Raw genomic sequence first — 17,076 nt, 5'->3', positions numbered from 1 at the left:
CAGATCGCACCAAACATGTGAGCTAGGGTCATGCGTTCGGCATGACCCCCTGAGACAGGTGTCCATTCAAATGGAGCTCCTCCTCAACACTTTCTAGACCCAAATAAGGGTCTACAAATGATAAAAGCCTATGACGGTCTGTGGCACGGAACCTATAAATAGCCAGGTATGTCATAGTTCATGGGAGGATTTTTGGAAGTTCAGTCTTCTTAAGTTCTTGGATTATCTGTGTGTGCACGATCTGATTTAGGCATCGGAGCTCAATCAGCTGCCCCAGACCGGCTAGCATTGACTCAGGTACGATTTTGCAGGTCAACTCGGGACTTTGGAGATTAGATCAGGTCGTGTATCAACAGATTGACGCCGTCTGTGGGAATTTGACTCATGATATTGTCCCCTTTGGGCTGCCTGTCGGAGCAAGCTTAATGTCGCCCTTGGGGTTTTAATAGGCTTCATTTTTGGTCCTTGCATCCTCACGAACTTCTTCTAAAAAATCTACATTTGTCCGGAGTCCCTCTTCATTGAGTCCTTCATCAAAACATGCTACCCGATGTGAGGTTGCCACTACCTCGACTGGAGCTAAAGCCTCCGTTCCACAAGCCAATCGGAACGGCGTTTCTCCTATGGGTGTTCTAACGGTTGTCCTATAGGACCATAACACGCTAGCGAGCTCCTCCACCCATTTTGCCTTAGCATCCAACAACCTCTTCTTCAAGCAGTCCTTGATTGTTCGGTTCGTGACCTCCACCTGACCATTACACTGGGGGTGTGCCATCGACGTATTTCGAAACTCGATCAGGTCCATGTCACAAAAAGCTCAGAATGCTCGATTGTCAAACTGTTTCCCGTTATCTGTAAGCAGGACCTAAGGCAAGCCAAACCGATAAATAATTTTGTCTCTAAAGAACTTCTCCGTATTTTTATCGGTGATCATCGCTAGGGGTTTGGCCTCAACGCATTTGGTAAAATAATCTATAGCCACGTCCAAATACTTCCTGTTCCCTGAGGCTGGGGTAAAATTGTCGAGCAAATCCATTCCCCACATGGCAAAAGGGATTGGGCAGAGCATGGGCGTTAGATATGTAGAAGGTCGGCGCGGCACCGACCCATGCAACTGGCACTGTTCGCATCGCCAGACATAATCCTTGGCTTCTTGTTGCATCTTGGGCCAATAAAACCCTTGTCTCAGTATTTTGAAAGCTAGGGATCTTCCTGCCATGTAACTACCGCAAATCCTTTTGTGAACCTCTTCTAAAGCATATTGGGTCCAGTTTGGTCCAAGACAACGTAGCAGGGGGCTCGAGACCGATCTTTTGTACAATACCCCATCTATGTACGTATAGTTCGTAGCTCTTCGAGGGACAATGCGCGCTTCATCCCTGTTTGCTGGTAAAACATCATCTTTCAAGTATCAAACAATGGGGTCCATCCAGCTCGGTCCCTCCTCTATACTGTTAACTTCGTCAATTCAGTACGATGGTTTGCTCAACTCTTCAACATAAACAGTTTGGTCCAATATAAGTCCCTTAGTCGTAATTAGCCTTGATAGTGCATCGGCCGAACTATTCTCCTCCTATGGTATCTGTTGAATTTCAAAACTCTCAAATTGCCCGATCAATTCTTTGACTTTCGCCAGATATTTTGCCATTCGATCCTCCTTGGCCTTATAATCACCTCTCACTTAATTCACAATAAGCTAAGAGTCGCTATGGACTATAATTCTTGATGCCAGAACAGCTCGTGAGACTCTTAGCCCTGCCAGGAGCCCTTCATACTCGGCTTCATTGTTGAAGGCCGGAAATAAAAACCGTAGTGCATAACGGATCTTGAATCCCTCCGGACTAGTCAAGATTAGCCAGGCTCCGCCGCCATTGATCCCACTTGAACCGTCCACAAAAAGTGTCCAACAAGGTTTCTTAGTCAGCTTGGTCCTGGTCTCAGATCATCCTCGGGGAAAGTACATTCTACCACAAAATCAGCCAATGCTTGGGCTTTGATAACGGGTCATGGCTGGAACTCTATCTGATGTTCGCTTAACTCCATTGCCCAACCGACGAGTCGTCCCGAAAGGTTGGGTCGGTGCAGGATCTTTTTCAGAGGTTGGTTTGTCATGATGACAATCACATGAGCTTGGAAATATGAACGCAATCTTCTTGATGCGGTGACTAAAGCGAAAGCTAGCTTTTCAATATGAGAATACCTCACCTCAGCGTTCACCAACACATGAATACTATAGTAAACTTGCCTCTGGAGCCGGGCTGAGCAATCTTCTTTTATCAGTACAGCACTTACCGCAACCTTAGATGCGGCTAAATACATTTGTAGGTCCTCTCCATGGTTTGGTCGGACTAGTAACGGGGGGTTCTCCAAATAATTCTTTAGGGCCTCGAAAGCTTCTTGACATTCCTCTGTCCAACTAAAGTCCCGCGGGTCCCTCAGCCCCTTCAGAGCTTTGAAAAATGGGTGGCATTTATCCCTAGCTCATGACATGAACTTGTTGAGGGCGACGACCCTCCTGGTCAATCGCTGGACCTCTTTCACCATCTGTAGCGGTTGCATTTCTCTGATTGCCCTGATTTTAGCGGGATTAGCCTCAATGCCGCGTTTAGACACCATGTAGTCGAGGAATTTTCCCGAGCCGACCTCGAACGCGCATTTTGCTGGGTTAAGCTTCATTTGGTGCTTCCTGAGGACGCCGAACACCTCGTCAAGATCGGCAATGTGATCTTCTGACCTCCTGCTCTTGACCAGCATGTCGTCAACATAAACCTCCATATTCCTGCCAATTTGATCTTTGAAGATCGTGTTGACCATGTGTTGATAAATCACTCCAGTGTTTTTTAAACTAAAAGGCATTGCTTTGTAGTAGAAATTTCCTTGCTCGGTTCGGAACGCTGTCAAGGATTCATCGGCCTCATGCATTTATTTGGTTATAACCCGAGTAAGCATCCATTGTTACGCCCCTATCCCAAGCTTATGCCATAAGCACAATCAAGAGGATGATTAGGATGACACACATCACCCTAATAACTACCAGAATCAACGACAAAGTGTCCCAGCGCATAGTCACCACCCAAGGGCCCACCCAAATAAATACATTTGAGCAAAAAGGAATAAATGTTCCAATCATTGTCAGAGTTATAAAGAGCGGAAGCATTAAATTTCATAAGCAGTTACAGTATGTTCAGCTGTCTAGGTGATAATATAATAGTTAGTACTGACGTCAGCTGACCATGACATAACTACTCAAAACTATAATAAGTTATTACAGTAAATGTTTATAAAGGGCACAATGCCCCAAAAGAATCAAAAGGTGGGGACAACAGCCCAACAACATCAGTGCCCATAAGCACAATCATCACAGGGGCAACCATCGTCGTGTTCCTCTGACACGTACTCTGGCTCCTCTGTGCCAACACAATCATACTCCGCCGACTGTACATCTAGGCTGGCCAAATATCCATCACCTGCATCAGAATCTAAAAAAAAATTGTGTACACAGGGGGTTAGCTTCACTGAGCCAGTGAGGGGAAAGGGGAATGCACATACACACAATCACACATAGTCCATGATGCATGAAATGTTAAATACATATTTTCCACCTAACAAACCGTCTAAGTTATGGTATATGCTACTGTGATAACTCGGGAGACACTGAGGGTCACTTATCCTATTGCCCCAATGAAACCTCAATTATCATAAGGGACCTACGCTGGTAGAAGCCATCATGACCACCCAGTGGCAGACCCTGATAGCCGTTACTACCCCTGACCTGGCCTCTCCTACCTCCACAGACATCAGGTCCTCCGACTATCCAACACATAAACCCCTGTTGGCAAGGGTCATAGCACAAGGGAGTATAAATCCTAACCACAGGTATACTACATGCATTTCTATCGTTCTGAGAGGTATTCTGGGTGCATCAACGTCCCATTCCATCTAGCACCCGGGTATCAGTACGGCACAGCGCATATAGACCAGGATGGCAAACAATAAAATAATAAGACCTTCGGGGTTCTGACACCGGCACGCTCGGCACCGTGACCCGATATAACAATGTAAAACATCATATCAGTATTCCATCAATCATATCCAGCATGGTTTTATATGCAAATGCAACATGGCAAAAATGAATGCAAGCACAAAAACCATTATATATTCCCTATGATTACATCTATATATGTATATGTCAAGCCCAAACATCACCCAAAACCCACTCACTATTTGTTGGTTTGCCGTTCGGTGAGGTTTGCTCTAGTACACGTACTCTCGTATAGATTCTGAAGTCTGAGAATGCATGAAAGTAGTGTTAGAAGTATATAGGTGGGTCCCACAAAGGGTCCCAACAAATTAAATGAAGTTTGGGTCAAAGCAACAGGAGCGGATGAAGGAACGGAGTCAGCCAGGTGAGTCCAATCGTTGATCCGTCCAAGCTATATCTAGAAAATACATGGAACGGACTCACGGGCAGATGCGGAACATGGATCCACTCGTGCATCCGTTCAAAACCTGAGATACACCCGAGAGCAACTTGAGCTACAGGCGAATTCATCTAGGTGGGTCCGCTCGTGGCTCCGCCCAGAGGAACAACCAGGTTAGGCTGAACGGACTAACGGACTGATACACGACAGTGAGTCTGGTCGTTCATCGGCTGCCATCCCTTTGAAAAGCTGCAAACATTATCACCTCCAGCCCTTCATTCATGGATCCTTAGGGGTTCTAGGGATGGGGCGGTGAGCTCAGACCTTCGTTGGAGGTCCAATACACATGACTCTTCAAGGAGGTAAGAGGATTCAAGGGACTTGGATCCATCTCCAACATTCTTTCCAAACCTAAGCTAGGTTTAGATGCTTGAACAGCATAAGGGTCATTCAAAGCCATGGAGGCATTGAGAACAGGGAATGTGAGTCTCAAAGGAGCATTAACTAGGGTTTATTGGGTTTTTATGAGAAACCCCAAGCTTGGAATCGATTTCAAAGGGATCTCCGAACCCGAAAATGGAAAAGAGAGAGAGGTAGGTGAGGTCATTTACCTTAAGGTTGGATATGTGGATGATCCTCCACCTCCACAGCTCCCTTCAAGTTTCCCTCCACCAAGGCCTTCAATGCTCCAAGTCTCCAACTTTTTGGGTAGGTAGAGAAGTAAATGAGACTTGAGAGCTAAGTCTTGGTTTTTAAGACTAATCTCCCTTCTAGGGTATGTTTGGATTTAGGCCTTTAAGGTTAAAACCCATTAAGAGGTTTATTTAGCCAATGGGTCCACCCAAATGGCAAACCCACAAACCAAGGAAACCAAGGATGAGACCAACCTCGTCCAAAAGGCTAAAATAGGGTGTCCGAGGCATGGGGTGTGGGTCCCATGCAATAAAAACACAGAGAGTCCAAAAATAGCACGGGCGGACTAACGGGTGGATTCAGTCTTGGTGAGTCCACTAGTGCATCCGTTGTTGCTGTAAAGGTAGAAACTTAAGGAAATCGACTGGGCTTTGGCCAACATTTCAAGGTCAACTAGAGTAGGGTACAGTATCATTCACCAGGTCAGTGCCTTACCCCTCGATCATCATGATGTATCCTTCATGATCCCGAATAGTTTCCTAATCACGATATTAAGCTCATCACCAAAGGAGGTGTCTAACTGTGGGGATACAGGGACCGCCTTTCGATACTCCTCGCTTTGTGGACTCGTGCTAGGAGGATGATCGACGAAATCACCATTGATAAATCTTCTCCACTGCCGGTTAAGGAACCTCTCCTCTACAGACAGGCCCGTAAGCTGGTCAATGATCATGTGGCTAGGTTTGACCACAAGTGAAAACAACTCGCCAGCATACACGGCAGTAGAATCTACACGTCACACGAGAGAGAAATCATTATTAAATAATAAATCCGGGCACGGGTGTAACATCCATGAAAGACAACATCTCATACCCTGCTGTCGTGTCGATGAGCTAATCAATTCGGGGTAACGGGTAATTATCCTTCGGGCAGGCCTTGTTGAGGTCAGAGTAATCTACGTACATTCTCCATTTTCCATTTGCTTTTGGAACCATAACTACATTTGCTAACCAAGTAGGGAACTTGATGGGACGGATGAAGCCCGAGCTTTTGAAATTTTTGACTTCCTCTTCTATCGCTACAATTCTATCCATGGTAAAGTTTTGACGCTTTTGTTACATTGGGCTTTTGGTCAGGTTGACCACAGCCTATGCTTGACTACATAGCGTGGTATTCCTGGCATGTCGGCTGCCGACCAGGCGAACACATCGGCATTTGCCCTGAGGAAATCAACCATCTGCTTTCGTTGCTGCGGGTTCAGCTGGCTGCCAATGTGTACAGTTTTGTTAGGGTTCATCTCCAGTTGTACTGCGACGAGTTCCTCCACTGGTTCACCCCTTCGCTCGTCTTCTTCATCTCTTTAATCGGGCACTTCAATGCTACAAGCCATTACTCGGCAATTGCCTTTCGTCATCTTCACGAAAGCTACATAACACTCCCTTGAATTTTTTTTGTTGGCTCGGCACAGTACTACCCCGCTCTTAGTCGGGAATTTCATCAACAGAAGTTTCGTGTAGACAATGGCTCCCAGAGAATTTAAGGACGGTTGGCCGAGGATCACATTGAAAGCCGAGACAATCTTCACCACCATAAAATTCACCCTTATGGTCTTCGTATTCAGGTAGGTCCCGGCTATCAAGGTCATCTGAATCATCCCTTTAATAGTTGTGGACGCTCCAGAGAATCCATATAAATTGGTACCATCCGGTTTAAGATCGGCATCTGTGAGTTCGAACTGTCGAAATGCTTCGTAGGACATCATGTCAATCGACACACCCGTGTCCACAAGGATCTTATGAACCGATCTATTATCAATCACCACCTGTATAACCACTGCATCATCATGGGGCCAACTGATGTTTTCCATGTCATCATCAGAAAAGCTAATGACAGGTTCTTTCCTCGCCTGTTCACCTTATCCTTCCCAGCGTCCCCGACGATTTTTGTTACACCCGTACCCCAGATATCCCCTTATACCCAGGGCAGTTTGGACCTTTACCTTAGAGGCAATGCCATGGTGGCACTAGTAAACCCTGATGGCCTTGAGCTCGAAATACCATAGAAAGATGCCCCTCGAAGTTTTGGAAGTATGGGCCAAAGCCCCGCCGATTTCCTTGATGTTTGGGCCATGACAACAGCACCAGAGTCACGACTGGATCCACTACTGGTGAGTTCGATCGATAATCCGCTCGTGTTGTCATCAGCCTTTTTGGGTTATTTTCCTATGGGACCGACATCCCCGTGTCCCAAACACCTTAATTGAACCCTTGGACCATGTGGACCCCTACCCTTACCCTTGGGTGGTTGGGTGGACCTTGAAAGTGGGACTCACAAAGCCTAACTTAGATGAATAATGGGTTTTAATGACTTAACCTAAAACCAAACAGGCCCTAGTGGATAATTGAGTCCAATGGACTTAGGGTGAACCCCAAACAGGACCTAATTGGCTATATGGACCTAATGGTCTATGGCTTGAGCGAAACGTGACCTAATGCCTAACCCAAAACCTATTTTAAAGCCTAAGGACCTAAAACACATCCTAAAGACCCCTAACCAAACACTCCCTAAGGTCCCTTCTACCCCCGTTAAAACTAAAAGAACCTCTTTTATTCTCTTATCCCTCCCCCTCCCCAAAACCATGGAGGAGAAGAGATAAGAGAAAGAGAAGAAGGAGGAAGAAAGAGGGAAGAAGTAGGAGTGGAAGAGGAATGAGAGGGGAAGGGAAGAAGATGGGAGCTATGCCAAAATGGCTGGCTGGCCCACATCTCCTTCTCTTGCTGATTGGACCAAGAAGGAAGAAGAAGGTGAAGGAGAAGAGATGGAAAGAAAGGGAAAAGAGAAAGGGGGCTCACCTAGCCCTAGATCCCCCCCATTGGAGCTCCTCCCCAAGGTAAGCTCCTCAAACCTGGTTCTTCCCCTTTTCCCTTTGATTTTGGTAGAATCCTTGAGCTTGGGTGACCTAGAGTTCCATTTGGGACTCAAGGTAGAGCTCGGTCCCTAGTTGGAGCTCTAATGGAGCTGACCTAGGTCTGGTTTAACCCCCTTGGTACTACAATTTCAGCCTTTGTTGGAGAACTTAGGTTTTAGACCTAACCTTGTGGATCTTGAATCCATGAGCTCAAGCCTAGGTTCTAGTGACCCTAGGAATGCTTAGACACCCCTCCCCTGTTCCTGAGATGCTATGGAGCTCCAAGCTCTAAGCTAGAGCTGAAACTCCTACAAATCTCGTAAGAGATTGCTAGCGGGCGAATGACCGGATCCATCTATCAGGGTACCACCCGTCAATCCACCCAGTGTAAACCCTCTGTGTTGGCCCTGAGTGGACGAAGGCACGGATTCACTCTGTTTGCCTCCACCCGAAGCCTGTTGCTCTTGGGTCTATCTCAGGAAATCGAACGGATGCAGGGGAGACCCAAGATGCATATCCGCCCATGGATCCACTCCCTTTTAGGATTGTCTCAGATGTCAAATGGATCAACCACCGAACTCAAGTAAGAAGTTCCGCTCGTGGGTTCGCTCGCTCTGGTTTTACCTTTTAGCCTGAACGGAGTCAGGGACGGACTCACCTCTGCTGAGACCGCCCATGAGTTAGCTCGTGCTATCTTGGTTGAAACTTGGTTTTAACCATTTGGGGCCTAGCATGGGACCCTCCTATACCTATTTTAATGCTTTCTTTTGTATGTTAGGTTGGTGCACTGGTGAGATTCATGTGAACCACGCCGGATGACACCCGATGCTCTGGGAGATTCATGCCAATCACGCTCGATGACACCTATGCCTAGTGAGTGGGTTATGGGTGACTTTGTTGGGTTTGAATATTATATATTTGTTAATAATAAGCATGCTAAGTATATTTATAAGCATGGTGCGCATTGCATTTTATTTAATTGTGATCTGTTGTGATTATGATAGCATGCTCACCATTGTATCGGGCTACGGTGCCAGGTGTGCCGGTACCGGAACCCCACTTTATTAAATTATGAAAACTGTTGTATGTCATTCTGAACTGTATGTGTCGTGCTATGCTGGTACCCGGGTACTAGATGGAATGGGACGTTGATGCACCCGGAATACCTCGCGGGACACTAGGACCTGCATATAGTATATCTGTGGCTAGGATGCTTGCTCCCTTATGCTACGACCCTTGCCAACAGGGGTTTATGTGTTGGATAGTCTGAGCACCTGCAGTCTGTGGAGGTGGGAGAGGCCAGGGCAGGGATAGTGATGGCTATCGGGGTTTGCCACTGGGTGGCCATGATGGCTTCTACCAGCGCAGGTCCCCAGGTGATAGTTGAGGATTCATTGGGGCGATAGGATAAGTGATCATCAATGTCTCCCGAGCTATCATAGTAGCATATACTTGACAGATAGGATTTGTGTGTTAAGTGGAAAATGAATCTAACATCATTCCGTTTGATATTGATTGTGTGATGTGCGCATTCCCCTTTGCTCCCTCACTAGCTAGTGTAGCTAACCTCGTTGTACAACCACTTTTTAGTTCATATGCAGATAGCGTCTTGACAAGCACCGTTGGATGCAAATCAAGTGGAGTTGACGATCGTGACTTGGATGTAGACGTACACCCAAGGATTTGTGCCATTGGGGCAATTGTTTATTATTTAATTTCTATATTCCTTTCCACATCCATGTATAAACTGCATGTTTATTTATAGGGAGAGTAATGAATGATTACTTATGTTAGAATTGTTATATGTGTTATCATTAGAGAACCGATGCTCTATAATTTCACATAATTGAATTTAATTTCGCTTCCGCTAACTCTGTATTTGGAACGGTTTATTCCTTCTGTACGTTCCTTTCTGTTATCAAGAAGTGATGATAGAGTGGACTGTGGCTCGGGATATTGTGTCTGCGATCCTGGTAGGTGTTGGGATGATGTGTGATTGTCCCAGTCATACCCCTATGTGGAAAAATATCTTACATTGGGATAGGGGCGTGACAATATTTCTCTTCTTCTAGAGGGCGGCACGAGCAAGCTTCTCAGTATCAAGTTTGAAAGTCACTGCAAAAGTGATAAAATCAGTGTCAGAACACAAGTAGAGGCTGAGGTGAGACCAAGGACCGAGCTAATCTTAACTCACCTAAATTCATTGCTTGAAGAAAATCATCGAAGTTCAGCTTCTGGACGTCAGACCTTTTTGCCTTTGCTGGTTGGGCGATGGCCCTCTCTTCCCCGCTATTCAAGGAAAAAGGGTGGTTCACGACTCTCCTTTTGACCTTGAGCCATTCCGATCTGAAGGGCGACCCAGGAAAGTCGGTGTTGAAGAACCGATCTTTCCACTTTTTGACAGACGTTGGCATGGCCACAAAAAGGGAAACTCCCTTCCTATTCTTCCCGAAGTTACGACGAGTGAAGTAATACCACCCATCCAAGTTACATTTTTTAAGCATAAAATAATTTGAAAAAAGCGGTAAGCTCGGCTCAACACCAATGCGTTTGAAGAACACATAAAACCCCAGAATGATCCTCTAAGAGTTCGAAACCAACTGGTAGGGGGTGAGGAGCCAATGGTCAAAAATGTCTTTTACAAGACTCAAGGCGGGGAGCCTCAGTCCATATAAAAGGACATATCATACAGGCTAACCCATGGGGCTTGGGTATGGCATGCCATCTCCTCCTTCGAGGGAAGTCTTAGGGCGACCTCATTAGGAATGGAATATTATTTCCTAATCCGAGCAAGGTCAGACGAGCGCAGAATGCTAGCTATGTTGCACACACTCTGTTCCGGTTCGTCTGGCGCAGCATCGTCACCATCATCATCATCGTCTTTGATACCATCATCCTCGTCATTCTCAGCGTCACTATCTTCTTCCTCCACCTCTTTAGAGCCGGTCTGACCTTCAGGGGTGACCTTATTTTGAACACCATGATCAAAAGACCCTTGGCTCTCCACGGCCAAGATGTCTACCTCTGCCTCTTCCTCGGCCCCCGCAGCCAGGCCAGCCATTTGAATATGCGTAGCTGGGTCAGGGCAGGAAGCCAAAGTGTTATGGATCTCACAATCGGGCTCCACGACGACGTTTTGGTAGGGTCAAACATTGCTGAGGTCATCAGAGGAAGGGCTGAGGAGATCCTCAACGTTTAGGGTACTGGACGTGTTTGGGTCGGAGTCGTGACTATAGCCTTTGACTGAGGGACTTACCTTAGGCAATTTGTATTCACTACCACTATAGGCCATAGAAGGGCAAAGGAGCGTACTTGTGGCGGACGTGATCAGAAAATGCCTCGTCGAAGGAAAGGTGCCGCACCGACCTTATAAATTACCCGATCAAAGGAGCAGCGCGACCTTCAAAAACAAACCGCAGATGAAAATGAAACTCAACTGTTCTCCTATTTATAGCCGGGGGATGTGGAGATCCAATGATCGAGAAAGGTCCCAACGGATGGACGCGATTCGATGATGATCTGGTTACCCGAGCCATCATCATGATGATTCGACACGTGGGTGACTGATGGCCCAAAGCTCGAGGCTGGTAGCAGAGACATAATTCCGATCGAGCACAGCTCGGTATATTTTGGCTCGGGCAAAGAGTTGGAAAGAACAAGGGAGGAGATAAAGGCTAGGCTGTACTCACCCAGTCCATAAATGGACTAGGTGAGTGGGGGCATATGATATACCTATTTGTACCCCACCAATGATTTTATGACGCGTGTCCTCTTTCTAGATCGGATCGGCCAGACCGACCTGAGCATTGGTCGAAGCAGTGCAGGCTGAGGCGGAAGGTCGAACCACAATACCTAGAATTGGTCCGATATCAAGGACGGCTTGTACCTGGCCGACCCCAGGAAATGCTCGGATATGTGTCGACTGAGCCGAGCATATCGAGACCGAGAATTGAGGAGACATCGGAGAAGGAAGGATCACTCCACCTAGATCACGCCAAACATGTGAGCTAGGGTCATGCATTCGACATGACCCCCCGAGACAGGTGTCCATTCAAATGGAGCTCCACCTCAACACTTTCTAGACCCAACTAAGGGTCTACAACCGATAAAAGCCTATGACGGTCTGCGGCATGGAACCTATATATAGCCTGGTATGTCATAGTTCATGGGAGGATTTTTGGAAGTTCAGTCTTCTTAAGTTCTTAGATTGTCTATGTGTGCGCGATCTGATTTAGGCATCAGAGCTCAATCAGCCGGCCCAGACCGGCTAGCATTAACTCGGGTACGGTTTTGCAGGTCAACTCGGGACTTTGGAGATTAGATCAGGTCGTGTATCAACAGGAGGCAAATTTTGTTGCCAATGCCCTAGCCAGGAAGGCCTTGTCTATGCAGAGTATGACAGTATAGCCGTTGTCCAATCCCTGGCTAAGAGAGATTTGTATCCCTCCTTCCAGGAGTTCTTTTTCTGCTTTTGAATAAATTCAGGTTTACCAAAAAAAAAAAAAAAAAAATGGAATGTGATTTTTAAATATTACACAATAAATTTAAATATTAATTTTATTAACTTTTTATAATTTAAATTAATCTCATTAATAATTTTTTTGGGTAGAATTCTCACTCATTGTTGAGAGAGTGCATAATATTATCTAAAATACTTATACACATGGATAAACATATAGGGCTGCATGCCAATATTAAGGGGGCATTTGATTTTTTAATTTTTTTTTTTTGGTAAAGGAGGTATTTGTTTGAATTACAGAAATTTGGCACGTACCTAATTTAGACCATGTTATCTCTATCCAATAATCGGAATGGACACATCGTTTTGCCCCATAGTGGAATGCATGACTTTTGACATTTGGAAAAACAATAGACCCATGTAGAGATAATAATTCATCGTAAGAAATTTTTTTCTACTCGTAATATTAAGTTAAAATACTTAAACTTTTGTTGATAGATAGACTAAAGGTTTCTAACTCAAATACCCAAATTTAGATCGATCAATCTAAGATTGCCAGAGGGTAAATCATGGACTCGTGGAATTGAATAAAATTGAGACTACCGGGGTACAAAGGATTACAATGGAGTGTTTACTCTTTCAATATCTGTTTCATTCGTAGGGCTAGCCCACGACCTCTCAGAATAAATGATTTGGTTCCTGGTTTGTTTCGCCATCCCACCCAATGAATCATTAGGATTCATTTTCAATAAAATCTTTTGCAGTCACAGGTTTCGTCGTTCCCATTGCTTCCCGATTAATGGCTAGGCCCGAACTTTGCAATGGAGCTCTGCATGAATATAGACAGGAAAGGTATGACATTAAATGTGAGATTAAATTATTTTAATTTGAATGTGCTCTATTTAGACAATCTCTAGATTTTTAATGATCATATTTGCAATGTCACTTATATATCGATGTGGCTAATTTAGGTATACACATTAAGAAGACTTGTTCCTAAATGACTAGTGGAAAATTCTTTTTTATTTTTATTTTTTATGGAAAGAAAGTATTTATAAGAGAATTAAAGGATACCATTTGTACAATAGTCCTGACAGTAAGGGGTATGGGAACAGAATTAATAAAGCATTTAAACCAAGTAATTAGGGAGGGGTTAGCAATTTGTTTATAAAGGACATCATTTGTTCGATCCAAAATCTTCAAAAAGTAAGGAATGACTTCAAAAGGCTAGGGATGGAGTTGAAAGAAGTCGTGGTAGCACCTCATTAGAGCACCAAACTTCTTTCAGGTTTAAACCTCTCAAGCCAGCAAAATCTAAGCCTTGAGTATTCCAGTCAACTCTGGTTCCAAAAAATGGTTGTTTTTACTTCGTCCATCTGTCAGAAAAAGAAGTTTCCCATCTATCAAAAAAGCCAAATGCCCATCCAGGTTTACCTATGTCTTCGGAATCAAACCCTGCGTATAATAAAACAGGAAAATCTAATATAGGTAAATCAAACCTAGGAGTTGGAGCAATGTTAGTAATATCCGAATAACAAGAAGATAAATCATCCAATTTATAAAGAGGGGGTGGGATAAAGTTCGAATCCATTAACCACTGGTTTATTCTTCTCAGAACCTGGCCAGGGTTAGGACCTACAGAATTAAACACAGAATTGTTTCTAACCTACCAAATAAAATAGCAAGTAATAATAAAAACAGAAAAAAACCAAATAAGAGAGGCCTTGTCAAGCTGCCGGCCAAGCAAGACAGAAGTGCAGAAATGTCTGAGAGAGGGGAATGAAATGAATTCATTCCTCATACCCAAAGGACCAGCTACCTAGATGTGCATAACCCAGTCACAAGAGAGGAAGATATGCCAAAGGGTCTCATTACAAGTGTCACAGAGAGCCCAAGTGGGATCGATCTAAGTCCATTTCGAAATATAATCCTTAACTGGAATCCCTGCATGTAATACACGCCAGAAGAAAAATTTTAACTTAGGATGAAGTTTGAGCTTCCAAAAAAATTTCCACCAAGCTATAGAAGCAAAATCAGATAAAGAGTTGCTTAAAAGAAAAGAGGCTGCTAATTTTGTTTTAAAGCGACCATCCTTGGTAAGAGTGCACCACCAAGAGTCAGGGGTGTCAAAATAGGGGATGTTGAGGATATGAGGCATCAAGGATGGTATAGTATCCCTGATAAGATTCTCCTTCCACAAAAAGTTTGAGAGAAACAGGTCAACTTTCTCGGCGTACACCCTCTGAGAGGAGCCAGGTTTAATGGTAAAGGAAGGAATAGAGGATACCTAGGAATCGATCCAAAAGTAATTGTTGTAACCATTACCAATCCTCCTAAAGCAGATAGCTTGGAGGGGCTTAATGATCCTAGAAATACTGTTCCAGCACCATGACCCTTTTTTCCGCATGGTTGTAGGGTCAAAGAGAGAGGTCTGAGGGAAATACTTGGCTTTTTGAAGCTTGGCCCAAACTGACTGTGGCTCAAATAATAAACGCCATCCTAGCTTGAGGAGAAGGGCCAAGTTTTGGGTTTGAGCAAGACGAAAGCTCTAGTGGAAAATTCTTTGCAAAAAGTGTAAGTTCGAGTGTAATATGATGGTAACAGTGTGTGATTTGCCTCTTATGACTTGTGTTTTCGGTCATGCATTTCTTTTCAATAATTTTTTTTTTAAATTTTTTATTAGATTTTCAAAGTTATATGTAACTTGACATGTGAACATGAGCCTCTAGGGTCTACATATCTACAAAATTTTAGCTTCTTCCTAAGGCCATATGATAAATACTTGTGTCGTCTATGAAAATTGTTCCCTCATTTAATATATTAATTATAAATGAAAAATATGGTGGTCAAGTGCTCACTTGATGAACACTTGGTCATGGGTTCAAGTCGTAGAAACAACCTCTCTGAACACAGGGGTAAGGCTGCGTACATTTGACCATCCTCAGACCCTACTAAAATGCAAGAGCCTTGTGCACTAGGTATGACCTTTTTATAAATGAAAAATATGTTGAAGCTTTGACCTTTATATAAAAGGCTAATATATCTAATATAATGTTCATGCAATTTAACACATTTACTTGAAATAAGGGTTTACAATATACAAATTGTTAATATATTGATTATGCAATACTCAAAATTTTTAATCGTAGAAAAACACATGATCTGGTATTTGTTTCTTAAGATTTTCATGGATTATCAATAATTTTTGTTTTATTAGATTTTCAAAATTATTTGTAACTTGACTTGTGAACATGAGCCTCTAGGGTTTACTTGTCTACAAAATTTCAGCTTCTTCCTAAGGCCATATGACAGATACTTACGTTGTCTATGAAAATTGTTACTTCATTTAATATATTAATTATAAATGAAAAATATGTTGAAACTTTGACCTTTATATTAAAAGTTAGGCCAAATATTCTCTGTGCAGCAGCGCAGGCTGCAGCTTGACACATGGGGGTGGGCGAAATGACCACCCCGCCCCCCTCAATGGGCAGCCCATGTGTTTGGGTGCAGCCTGCGCTGCTGCACAGAGAACTTCTCCCCCAAAAATTAATATATCTAATATAATGTTCATGCAATTTAACACATTTAGTTGAAATAAGGTTTTGTTAAGCTGCACAAATACAAATTGTTAATATATAGATTATGCAATACTCAAAATTTTAAATCTTAGAAAAACACATGATGTGGTACTTGTTTCTTAAAATTTTCATGGGTTATCCACTCCAGCTTACGTGTTCCTGGGATATCAAAATTAAATCATGACTTAACAACAAAAATATGATAATAATATATGCATAGGATAGATTGTATCAATATCTCAATCTTAAATTAAATAATAATCAATCAAAAGAATTTCTTTCTTAAAAATAGGAGTATATTGATATTCAACAAAGAAAAATACTCTTTGAAGAGTTGAAATAAAAAAAAAAAGAAAAAGAAAAGAACACTACCTGTTCTTGTGATCCCTATGACCAGACTGTCAGACACAAGAATGCGTGAAATAAAAAAATCTCATCCATAATGATTCTTATGTGCGTGTTCTCATTGGCCCCACACTAGTGCAGGTACTACACATACATGACCCCTGAAATGTTCTTGCCCCCAAAAAAATTACATGAAGTGACAATTTTGAAAATAAATGGAATTTAAAACAATTATATTCCATGTTCAACCCTATATATTCATAGGGCAATAGTTTTATGTTCAAAAGTGTGGCTCGTACATCAGCACATACCAATGGGAGTGCTCATGAAATGATCAATGGAGGCTAGATTTCCGTCTTTCATAGGGGGTAATGTAGATATTTCATCCCATTCTATGTCTAGGTACAAGAGCCACGCACCGTATAGAATCCTTTTTCCCATATTCATAACACGTTTTTTTTCTTTTTTCAACCAAGTAAATTCTTGGTTGTGTTTACCAAAAAAAATAAAGTAAATTCTTGGTTTAGATTTAGAACTCCATGTTTTTCACAAAATTCTCGACCCGATTGAACCCGACTTTCCTTTTGATGACTACTTAAATAGATAACTTACCGAATCTTCCTTTTCTTCTTCCTCTACCCATGTGATACACAACGTGGACCCTACTCATTACCCGACTAGTCAACTAAATCAACCTGCTCCTTTGAAAGTGACGAGGAAAGCTACCTT

General features: G+C 43.3%; 1 long non-coding RNA gene across 1 annotated transcript; it reads left to right on the top strand.

Moving 5' to 3' along the window:
• Nucleotides 1-3,161: 3,161 nt before the first annotated feature.
• LOC122645450 lies at nucleotides 3,162-13,214 on the top strand. Its single transcript, XR_006330453.1, has 3 exons — nucleotides 3,162-3,172; nucleotides 4,314-4,315; nucleotides 13,050-13,214. It is a non-coding gene; the product is annotated as an uncharacterized LOC122645450 (long non-coding RNA).
• The last annotated feature ends 3,862 nt before the right edge of the window (nucleotides 13,215-17,076 follow it).

This window comes from Telopea speciosissima, chromosome 11 (genome assembly GCF_018873765.1).
Source record: "Telopea speciosissima isolate NSW1024214 ecotype Mountain lineage chromosome 11, Tspe_v1, whole genome shotgun sequence".
Lineage (NCBI taxonomy): Eukaryota > Viridiplantae > Streptophyta > Magnoliopsida > Proteales > Proteaceae > Telopea > Telopea speciosissima.
This window is presented reverse-complemented; position numbering and strand designations above follow the sequence as displayed.